This window comes from Mustela lutreola, chromosome 1, assembly GCF_030435805.1.
Source record: "Mustela lutreola isolate mMusLut2 chromosome 1, mMusLut2.pri, whole genome shotgun sequence".
Lineage (NCBI taxonomy): Eukaryota > Metazoa > Chordata > Mammalia > Carnivora > Mustelidae > Mustela > Mustela lutreola.
Genome location: NC_081290.1, coordinates 164,976,241 through 164,987,320, shown reverse-complemented (window position 1 = coordinate 164,987,320; position 11,080 = coordinate 164,976,241). Strand labels below are relative to the sequence as shown.

General features: G+C 36.6%; 1 pseudogene; it reads left to right on the top strand.

Moving 5' to 3' along the window:
• Nucleotides 1–9,144: 9,144 nt before the first annotated feature.
• On the top strand, nucleotides 9,145–9,299 carry LOC131820079 (large ribosomal subunit protein eL39-like; annotated as a pseudogene).
• Nucleotides 9,300–11,080: the final 1,781 nt, after the last annotated feature.

Sequence of the window (11,080 nt, the reverse complement as noted above, 5' to 3'; positions counted from 1 at the left end):
CCACAACTAATAGGTGTCAAAACCTAGACTTGGACTCAGGCAGTTGGAGCCAAAAGTCCACAGTCTTAACCATGCACAATTTTTGTTTGTAAAACAATTGAAGCAGGTATTTACCAAATTTGGTAGATGCTTCTGTGATCATTGCTCTAGAGGTTTCCTTCTGAAAGTAGGCAGAAGGCGTTGTCTTGTTTCTTCAGTCCACTCCTATCTCAAGGCAGCGAAAATTACAGTCTGAATATAAAACAATGTATGCCTTTGCTTTCACCATCGTGGGGGTGTTTATGTCCCATGTATCCAGAAAGCTGTATCAAAGCATTAACAAACAAATTGAAATGATGGGTTCAGAAAACTTTTACTGCTGCATCTACTGATCCCGACTGTTATTATAAAACTATAGTACCAAGCACTTATGAGTATCAATAACTGTGAGTCTTTGATGAGCTCATGTGTTGGCTCAACATCAATATGAAAGCTAGGAAAGAGTCAACAAACACACACATGACCTAATATTATTCCTGGTGGACTTCATCACGAAATGGTAATTGGTGAAAAATATGGTCTGTGGTTGAAAAGCCTTATCTAAAAGCCTGCCTGCTTCTCACATAAAATGCTGTTCTGAAAAACCTAGTCTTCAAGTTAGTTCTCCAAGCAAACATTTTCCATAGGATGTCCCCAAACTAGTAAGTCTGAATTTAGGAGACACAGAGAGATGTCTCTTTTTTTTCTTTTTTTTTCCTTTTTATTTTTTTTTATTTCTTTTCAGTATTCCAGAATTCATTTTTTATGCACCACACCCAGTGCTCCATGCAATACATGTCCTCCACAATACCCACCACCAGGCTCACCCAACCTCCCACCCCCCTTTCCCTCCAAAACCCTCAGTTAGTTCCTCAGAGTCCACAGTCTCTCACGGTTCATCTCCCCTCCAATTTCCCCCAAATCTCTTCTCCTTTCCATCTCCCCATGTCCTCCGTGTTATTCCTTATGCTCCACAAGTAGGTGAAACCATATGATAATTGACTCTCTCTGCTTGACTTATTTCATTCAGCATAATCTCTTCCAGTCCCATCCATGTTCTCTTTTTAAAGATGGGCTAAACTATGATTTTTGTCTGGCTAGTCAATCGGTGTTCATAGAGTTGGCAAAGTTAAGCAAGGTACTAGGACTGGGGACCCACCAGTCAGTGAGTTCATTGATGATTCTAGGCACAAATGATTTTCCTCTGGCATGTGTTCTGCTAAGGCTTTACACAATGTGAGGGGTCTGCAAACACTCGGGATTTTAGAGTTGGGAAGGCAAGCTGCCTCAAGCCCAACTGGAATCTAAGAACCCGTATTCTTAATCCCCAGGCTTTTGCCTCAGGTAATTATCCTGAAATACATTTTTATTATCAGATATATCAGCCATATTCAGGTCATCTCACTGAGTCTTATTACAACTAAGTGCTTTCCAAGCAAAGTAAAATTTATAACAGACTTTAAATTTGATAAGCTTCCAGTTACATGCTTCTGACATTTTGTTTGCACAAGTCTTCACCAATCCAGCTAATTGGGGTGTGTGTGTGTGTGTGTATTTCTGAAGTTTTGCTTTGTTTTGCTTTTAATCATTAACTAGTTCTTGTCCAACTAGGCACCAGGAGGGTAAGGCCAGCTTTTACTGGAACACTTGACAACTAAACCAAATTTTAAGTTTTTTACACTCTGCTAAGTGAAACCTCTACCACAAGGATCTGGAGATAAAATATGTTGAACTTGAAGAGTTTGAAAGGTCTTCTTACTATTCAATCTTTTTTATCCCCCAGCTTTCCCATGATAAAATTATAGACCTGGTGGGTTCTGGAACAGTCGTGTCCCTGGTTTGAACGAGAGGGGCTTCTTCCCTTTCCACCTGATCCAGATTATCCATCCTTTGGATGTTATTAACCCAAGATGGGCTGACTTCAGCAAAGTCAATAATACCAGAAGAGGCACAATAAAGAAGGAGTGCTGCTAAAACTTCCCCCAAATGTATTCCACAAGCTACCATTTGATACCACAGGTTCTATTCTTAAGTGAGAACTTTCACTTTCAATTGGTACAACTGTCTCTATAGATTTGTCACACAAAGAAGTAATCTGCCCATTCCCCACAGTGGCCTCCAGAGGAGCCCAAGCAAAGTTGCTGTCAATCTGGGCACTTGAGACCCTCCAAAACAACCAGTACAAGAGAAGTATATATAAATAAAGTTCAAAATATCATTTTTACAAAACCATGTGTCCAAACATGCCATGAACGCCCTGGCAGGGGAATCTGAGTGTTAAGACAAATCACATCCAGCTTGCCAGGGAACAAGATCAGCTCTAGAAGAAAAATAGCCCTGTCATGTGAGCTAGGTGATCTGACAGCAGTTCCCCTGAGTCTGACCGAGATAAGAGTGGCCAGTCCACTTTTACTTCTGCCAAAGTAATTTTTTCTCTGATGGCTGGAGAGATAAAAGACCTAAAACCATAAACATGAGCAGGTGAATTTGTAAATCCAGGTTCTTTACAAACAGAGAATGTTTATAAAAAAAATTTTTTTTTTCAAAATGGAAAAAAACCTCCAAACTATTATCTTTGGGACTTCAAATGGCCAAATTCCCAAAAGGGAATTGTAGTCGTTGTGGAGGCCACCCCAGGATGTGTACCAGATATAAAAAATGCTAACATTGGTTTTTCAGGTTGGCTGGGTACTTTCCAAGGCATATTCTTTCTATGAACCAACAGAACTGTTTGGCAGGCAAAATCATTCTAGTCAAAAACGGAAAGAGGGGGCACCTAGGTGACTCAGGCAGTTAAGCGTCTGCTTTTAGTTCAGGTCATGATCCCATCAAGCTCCCCCATCAAGCTCTCTGTTTACCAGGGAGCATGATTCTCCTTGTGCCTGCCACTCCACCTGCTTGGGCGCTTGCTCGCTCACTCTCTCACCCACTCTCTCTCTCTGTAAAATAAATAAAACCTCTAAAAGAAAAAAGGAGGGGGTTCCCATGGGTTCAGATCACCCAGGAAACATTAATTGGGAAGTGGACAAAAGATAATGCCCATGGCTATTACCAGGAAGAGAGGAATCAGGTATCATGCTGGAAGAGCTGAGGGATATTAGGAAGACCATCCCTCAGTTAGGAGTGAGATAAAGAAGGGGTCATGTATTCGTGTTTGGTGGCAGCCGAGAGGAGGGCCATACCACAAACTGGAAAAATCCAGTTGGAAACAAACCATAAGAGGAGATTGTTGCCCCAGCAGGGAACTTCACTGGCACCTGGTAGGTCATTGAGAACATGATCTATGCAGATTGGGAGCTAATGGTGGATTGAGCTACCTTCCAGGGATTTTGTTGTCCATTGGTAGGTAAAGCCAAATAATCCTAGAGTTCACCATCAAAGCTAACCTCATGCGTCAAGGGTAGAAAAGTGTTGTGCCCTTGATCTAATAGAGGGGGAACACTTTCTCCTCAAAGCTGCCTGTTACAGCCCCAGTCAGGGTGACCTTGGCCCCCGGAACAGGGTGAGGAAACTTGGAAGAACCACACTGCAGATGGCCTTTGACAGTCCTGCCAGGAAAGGAAGTGGAACAACTGAACAATATATTAGGGTGACTTTCAGGGTTATCTTTTGGGAATATCAACACTACATTATTCTTTATCAAGGTCAAACGAGACAAAACAAACATTTCTCCCCTGGGATGTGACTTCCTCTTACCCATCAACCTGAGTCATGACATAATAATTGTCAGCTTGGGCTGCCATAACAAAATCTCATAGACTGGGTGCTTAAACAACAGAAATTTATTTTCTCATAGTTCTAAAGACTAAAAGTCAGAGATCAGGGTGCCAGCAAGGTCAGTTGCTGGTGAGAGCTCTCTTCCTTGCAGATGGCCTCTATCATGCTATGTGTTCACATGGCAGAGAGAGAAGGGGAGAGAACTCCAGTGCCTCTTCTTATAAGAACACAAATCCTATCATGAAGGCCACACTCACATGATCTGATCTAACCTGAATAACCTCTCAAAGACCTCATCTTTAAATATATCGAAGGTTAGGGTTTCAACACATCAATGGCAGAAGGGACACAATTCAGTCCATAACACCCTGTTTTGCCATAAATCCAATCACTCTCTGTTATTGATCTTCATTAACAAATGACATTGTTTCAACATATCAGCCTTGATATTAACTTAGTGAGGCTATGGTTCTATGGAGACAATTAAAAGAGATAATGAACAAAGTGACCAGATAGAATAAATGAATGCTCACCAAATACTTGTCCCTCACCCCAACTGCCCCTCCTTTTTTTCCAGAGCCCATTTTCAAACCCTGTGCTTTTAACTCAAATGTCTTCCAAATTCTCTGCTCCAACTCAATTAAGACACTTGGGTTCTGGAAACTTTAAAAAGGATACGTTACCAGCCCAGAAATCATGTCAGGCACTACTCTGGAAAAAAATTGAAACTGGGAAAGAATAAGAGAACCTCTCCACCCACAAGGTATACAAAGAGCAGAGATCCCAACCATCACCAACATGTATTTTTTGAGACCAGTACTGTGCTAGGTGCAGAGGGAAAGTCATCAAAGAGCTCACATTCCCTTACTAAGGAGGATTGGAATTATAATTTATGTGGTTCTGACTCTAAGTGCTGAAAGGTCTTGGAAGAGGAAGAAATCTGGGTCAACCAGAACAACAGAGACAAATTTATGGAGGAGGACATATGGGAACTAGAATATAAAAGATGTGTAAACATTTTAGAGAGGAGAGGGAAGAATTTATCAGGCAGGAACTAGCATGAGCAGAAGCACAGAGGCAGGGACCTGACACGGTTAGAGGGCATGAGGGGACCTATGTGCTGAAATAGTGGCTAGGTGTTAGGATGTATTCATACATTGCTTATTCTGTCATTCATTAATGAATATTTATTGAACACTTATTATGTTACAGGCACTATTCTTGCTAAAGAGGACTCAGTAGTGAACAAAGAGATCTCTGATTTCATGGAGCTTCCATTTTAATAAGTAAGAAAGAAAAAACAAATAAATATATACCATTAAATGGTAATAAAATTACGGAAAAAATAAGGAGGATTAAGATTTCTAATCAAGTACGAGAGACAATTACCTGCTTGCTTAAAACATTCAAAATATTGACAAAAATATGTAATGCAATGACTTTTAAGATACTGTACATTAGGCAACAACAGACTGATTTCTAAAAGACAAGAAACAAAATGCACCCTACAGTAGTCTTGCTTTGAGTTTCCAGATCAAGGAAACAAGGAAGAGGAATCAAGATGGAGCCCAGCAGATTCCTCTAGTGAGAAGACAGACTTGAGAGTCCAGAGAGACCAAGGAAGTTAAAGTTTCCAAGGCAAAATAAAAGAGGAAAGAGATGTACAAAGAGAAAACCCTGAAGATCAGGAGAAGGGTTCCACTGAGTAGTCAGCTGAGTACTGATCAGCTCATGTATATGTGTAAATAATATCCAAGGCCAGGGAAAGAAGCATCCAAAAGGTTTAAAGGAAAAAGTACCCAGTGTTCACAAAAGTCAAGGAACAATGCTTGCTCTCATCAGTCATACTGTAAAACTTCACATTTCTAGGACTTTGCCTCAAGAGGGGAAGTAATAATAAACACTAGACCAGGCACTGCTTTGGTCCCACCTAGCAAATTTTAAGCACAAGACCCAAAGGTCAAACTATTTCCAGTTTCATCACAGACAGGAGTTCAAGAATATTTGTAAGAAAATAAAAATATCCAGCACCCAACAAGGTAAAATTCACAATGGTTGGCATCTAATCAAAAAATTATCAGGTATATAAAGAAACCAGAAAATACAACCATGTTGAAAAAGAGTAATCAGTTGAAACCATCCCAAACTGACACAAATTTTAGAATTAGTAGACAAGGATATTAAACATCTTTTATAACTGTAATTCACAAAGCTAAATAAAGACATAGGAGATACAAAAAGTTGGACTTAGATGAAAACTACAACAGCTAAAATAAAACTGAATGGTATAGAATTAGTAGCAGATTAAACATTGCAGAAGAAAATAAAACATACCAATAGAAATTATTCCAAATGAAATTCAGAGAGAATAGAGAATTTTTAAATAAACACAGCATTAAGCTATGGAACAATTTCAAGTGACCTTCTGTATGTGTAATTGGAGTCAAAGTAGGAGAGGAAGAAAGAAAAGACAGAAAAACACTTGAATATTGGCTGAAATTTCTTCAAATTTGATAAAAACTGTAAAACCATAGATTCAAGGCTCTCAATAAAGGCCAAGTTCAAGAAACAGAAGAAAACTACACATAGAACAAAATAATCAAATCAAACAGTGATAAATTTAAAAGATCTTAAAAGCATACAGAGAAAAAAGGAAGTTCTGTATACATAGGAATAGGATACTATGACAGCAGATACCTCATCAGCCACAATGCAAGCCAAAAAGCAATGAAGCAACATCTTTAAGTTACTGGAAGAAAAATCTGTCTACCTAAAATTCTGTAGTGTAAACATATCTTTAAAAAAACAAAGACAAAATAATAACTTTTGAGACATACAAAAACTGGAAGAATTCATCACTATCCAGCAAATCTGGAGTATAAGAAATTGGCAAAGAAAGTCTTACAGGAAGATGAAAAATGATACCAGACAAAAATATAGATCCACAGAAAAAAACAAAGAACCCTAATATGGTAAATACATAGGTAAATATATAAAATTTGTTTCTAATTATTTAAATATCTTTTCAAAATAATTAATTATACAAAAACAATCACAATGTAGTATAGGGTTAAACATATGTAGAAGTAAAATATAATGGCAAAACAACACAAAAGATGTTGAGAGAAATGGGAGCATACTGTTGTAAGTTTCTCATATATACACTTAATAATAGACTGGTAAGTTAAATATGTATATTATAAACCCTAAAGCAACCACTAAAATAACAAAACAAAGAGTTATAATCGTTTTATAAGTTTTTCCATCCAAAAAATAGAAAAAGGAAGACGAGAACAAAGAATAGTGGAACAAATTTAAAAATGACTAGCAAGGTAACAAATTTAAACATAACTATATTAATAATCACATTAAGTATAAATGGTCTATATACTCTGAATAAAAAGAAGTGATTGTTAAATTGGAAATAGAAGCAAGACCCACTCTATGATGCCTATAAGAAATACACCTTAAATATAAAAACACAAGTATTTTCAAAGCAAAGGGATGGAAAAAGATATACCAACTAACACTAACCAAAAGAAAGCTACAGTATCTATAGTAATACCATACAGAGTAGATTACAGAGTAAAGTATATAATCAGAGGTAAAGACAGTCATTTCATAATAATAAAATGGTCAATTCATCCATATGACAAACAATTCCAAAAAAGGTGATGTATCTAATAATAAAGTTTCAAAGTACATGAAGCAAAAAACTGATAAAACTATAATGTGACAATTTTAGTCAAAAATTAGTCTCTATACAAAAATATAGTATAAAAATATAAAATATAATGTAATATATTTTATATACAAAATATAAAATATAAATATATATAATATACAAGAATACTCTCTATAATTGAAAAAAGTAGACAGGAAATCAGTAAGAAGATAGAAGATTTAAGCAATGGTACTCATTAACTTGATCCAATTGATACTTAGTGAAAACTCCACCCAGAAAAATAGAATACACGTTCTTTTCAGTGTACCCAAAACACTTCCCAAGATACACCATATTCTGGGCCAAAAATTTAAAGTCTTAAAAATTGAAAAAAATATGTCATACAGTGCAAATTCTCTTGCCACAATGGAATTAAATCAGAAGTAAATAACAGAAAGTTCTCTGGAAAGTCTCTCAATATTTACTAACACACTTTTAAATAACCCATAAATCAAAGTATAAACCAAAATGAGAAATAGAAAGTATTATGAACTGAATGAAAATGACAAAAACACAACAAATTTGCAGGATAGTACTGAAACACTTTGGGGAAATTTGTAGGATTTGTAGGATTTGTAGGATTTAGCCCCTTTTTTGGAAAGAAGAAAGTTCTCCCAAGTTCAGTTTACACCTTAAGAAACTAGAAAAAGAAGAGCAGACTAAATTCAAAATAAGTAGAAAAAAAAGAAGTAAGATCAGAGCAAAAATCAATGAAATAGAAAACAGGAAAACCATATAGAAAAATCAATGAAACTAAAAAATGTTTCTTTAGAAGATCAATAAAATTTATGAGTTTTTAGTTTTTTCAGGAAAAAAGGAGAGAAGACAAAAATCACCAGTATTAAGCATGACAGAGGAAACATCACTGCAGGGTCTGTACTTACTGAAAGGAGAGTGACAGAGTATTATTAAAAACTTTATGCCCATAAACTGACAACTTAAACAAAACGGACATGGTTTTTTTTTCCTAAAAAAAAACACAAACTACCAATGTTCAGTCAAGAATTTGATGACCTGAACAACCATATTATATTATATCTACTACAGACATTTTTCCCCACAAAGAAATTTCCAGGCCCAGGTGGTTTCACTGACAAATTCTACCAAAAGTTTAAGAAAGAAATAATATTAATTCGTACCAACTCTCTCAGAAAACTGAAGATGAGGGAAGAATTCTTCCCAACTCATATTCCAAGATCAGCATCACCCCAATACCAAAACCAGCTAAAAACATTACAATAAAAGAACAGACCAGTATACCAGCTATTAGATGGTCATATGTGTAAAAAAAAACAAAAACAAAAACAAACAAAAAAAACAAAACAAAACAAAAAAAAAACTCCTCCAAACTGCATTCTGACATGATACACGAAAATTAACTCAAAATGGATCATGCACTTAAATATAAAACCTAAAACCACAAAACTTCTAGAAGAAAACCTTTGTGACCTCAAGTTAGGGAAAGATTTCTTAGCTCCAACACCAAAAGCATGAGCCATAAAGGAACACAGTGAAAAACTGGACCTCATCAACATTCAACATTTCTGACCTTTGAAAGACATTAGTAAGAGAATGAAATGACATGTCACAGACTGGGAGAAAGTTATGTACTTCATTCAAAGACATGCATCCAGCTCTCTCTTTTTCTCTGCCATCATGGTGTGTGCAGCTGACTGTTCCTTGCCATGTTTTCTCACACGACTTTCAGCATCAAGAGATTCCTGGCCAAGAAACAAAAACAGAATCATCCCATTCCCCAGGGATTCAGATGAAAACTGGTAATAAAATCAGGTGCAACTCCAAGAGAAGGCATTGGAGAAGAACTAAGCTGGGTCTATAAGGGATCACACATGAGATGGCACATGTATTTATGCTACATGAAGGTCATGTGCTCATATCCTATGAGTCTGTAAACATCAGTACTACCTGAACAATAGACATGTTTCATCAAGAAATGATTTTTCTGTTACTATGCTTCTGCACCAGTTGTTTAGTTCAGTAATAAAAACGTGAGACCTTTAAAAACAATTGCATCTAGGAAACATAAAGAACTCTCAAATTAAATAATAAAAGATAGAAAATAATAAATAATAATAATAAAAGACAAACAAATAAAATAATAAATCTATGAGCCCACCCTAGGGTGACCCCTAATAAGTCGTATCCTTGTATAATCACCTTCCCCCGAGTGCAAGTAGATCCCATGACTTGTTTTTAACCAGTAGATTATGGCAAAGATGATGGAATGTTATTCCCATGATTACCTTATGTTACATAAGACCCTATCTTGGCAGACCTGAGAGAGCCACATGGCAAGGACCTGCAGGCTGCCACTAGAGCAAGAATAGATTCCAGATGAGATAGCTAGTAATAATCCAGGGCCCTGGTCATACAGCTGCAAGGAAATTAATCCTGCCAACGTGATAAGCCAGGATGTGGGTTCTTCCCTAGTCAAGCCACCAGATGAGAAATCAACCAGAAGGACACCATGTTTGCAGCCTGGGGAGACCCTGAACAGAGGCCTCAGCAAAATTGCCCAGAGTACTTACCCATGGAAATGATGTACTATTTTAAGCCACTAAGTATGTGATAGTTTGTTTTGCCACAGAATACTAATACAATGGATAAAAGCTTTGAACAGACACTTCACCAAATAAGGTATAAGGGTAGCAAATAAGTACATGAAAAAAAAATGCTACATATAATTAATAACTAGGGATACTCAAATTGCAACTGCAATGAAATAATAATACATTGCTAAAAGTGTTGGCGAGGATGTGGGGAAACTAAAACTCAGAAACATGCCTGGTTGATCTGTACAATGTAACAGCCTTTTCAGAAAGCAGTTAAACAATTGCTTGAAAGTTAAAAATATACCTTTTATATATCTTTTATCTTCATATATACCTTTATATATACCTTTTATCTATATAGATATATCTTTTATCTATTATAACCCAGTCATCACTTTCCAAAGTATTTATCCAAGAGAAAGGAAAGCATATACATTCACCCAAAGACTTGTACATGAATATTCACAATACCTTTATCTGTAATAGCCGAAAACTAAATACCCCATGCAGCAACGGTGAATGGATCAGTACACAATGGAATACTACTCAACAATAAAAGGGAATAAATATGGATACTCACTAAAACATGGATGAATCTCAAAATAATTATGCCAAATGAGAGACACCAGGCAAAAGAAGAATATATACCATATTATCCCATTTGTATTAAATTCTAGATAATGCAAACTAATCTATAGTGACAGAAAGCAGATCAGTAACTGGTTATATGAGGGGGAGAAGCAGGAACAGATTACAAAGCAGCACAAGTAGACATTTGGGAGTAATGGAAGGATAAGTCATCTTGATTGTGCTGATGGTTTCACTGATAAATAGATGTGTCAAAACTTACCAAAATGGTGCACTTTAATATGTGTGACTTGTTGTGGGCCAATTATACCTCAATAAAGCCATTGCAGTTTTTTAATAAAAAGAAGATTTGGGGGAGAATGACAAAGGTGTATTTTAGATAGGATGTGCATGGAAGGCTCTCCGTGGAGGTGCCATTTGTGGCAAGACCTGAATGAAGTAAGGGCATGAGCAATATGAC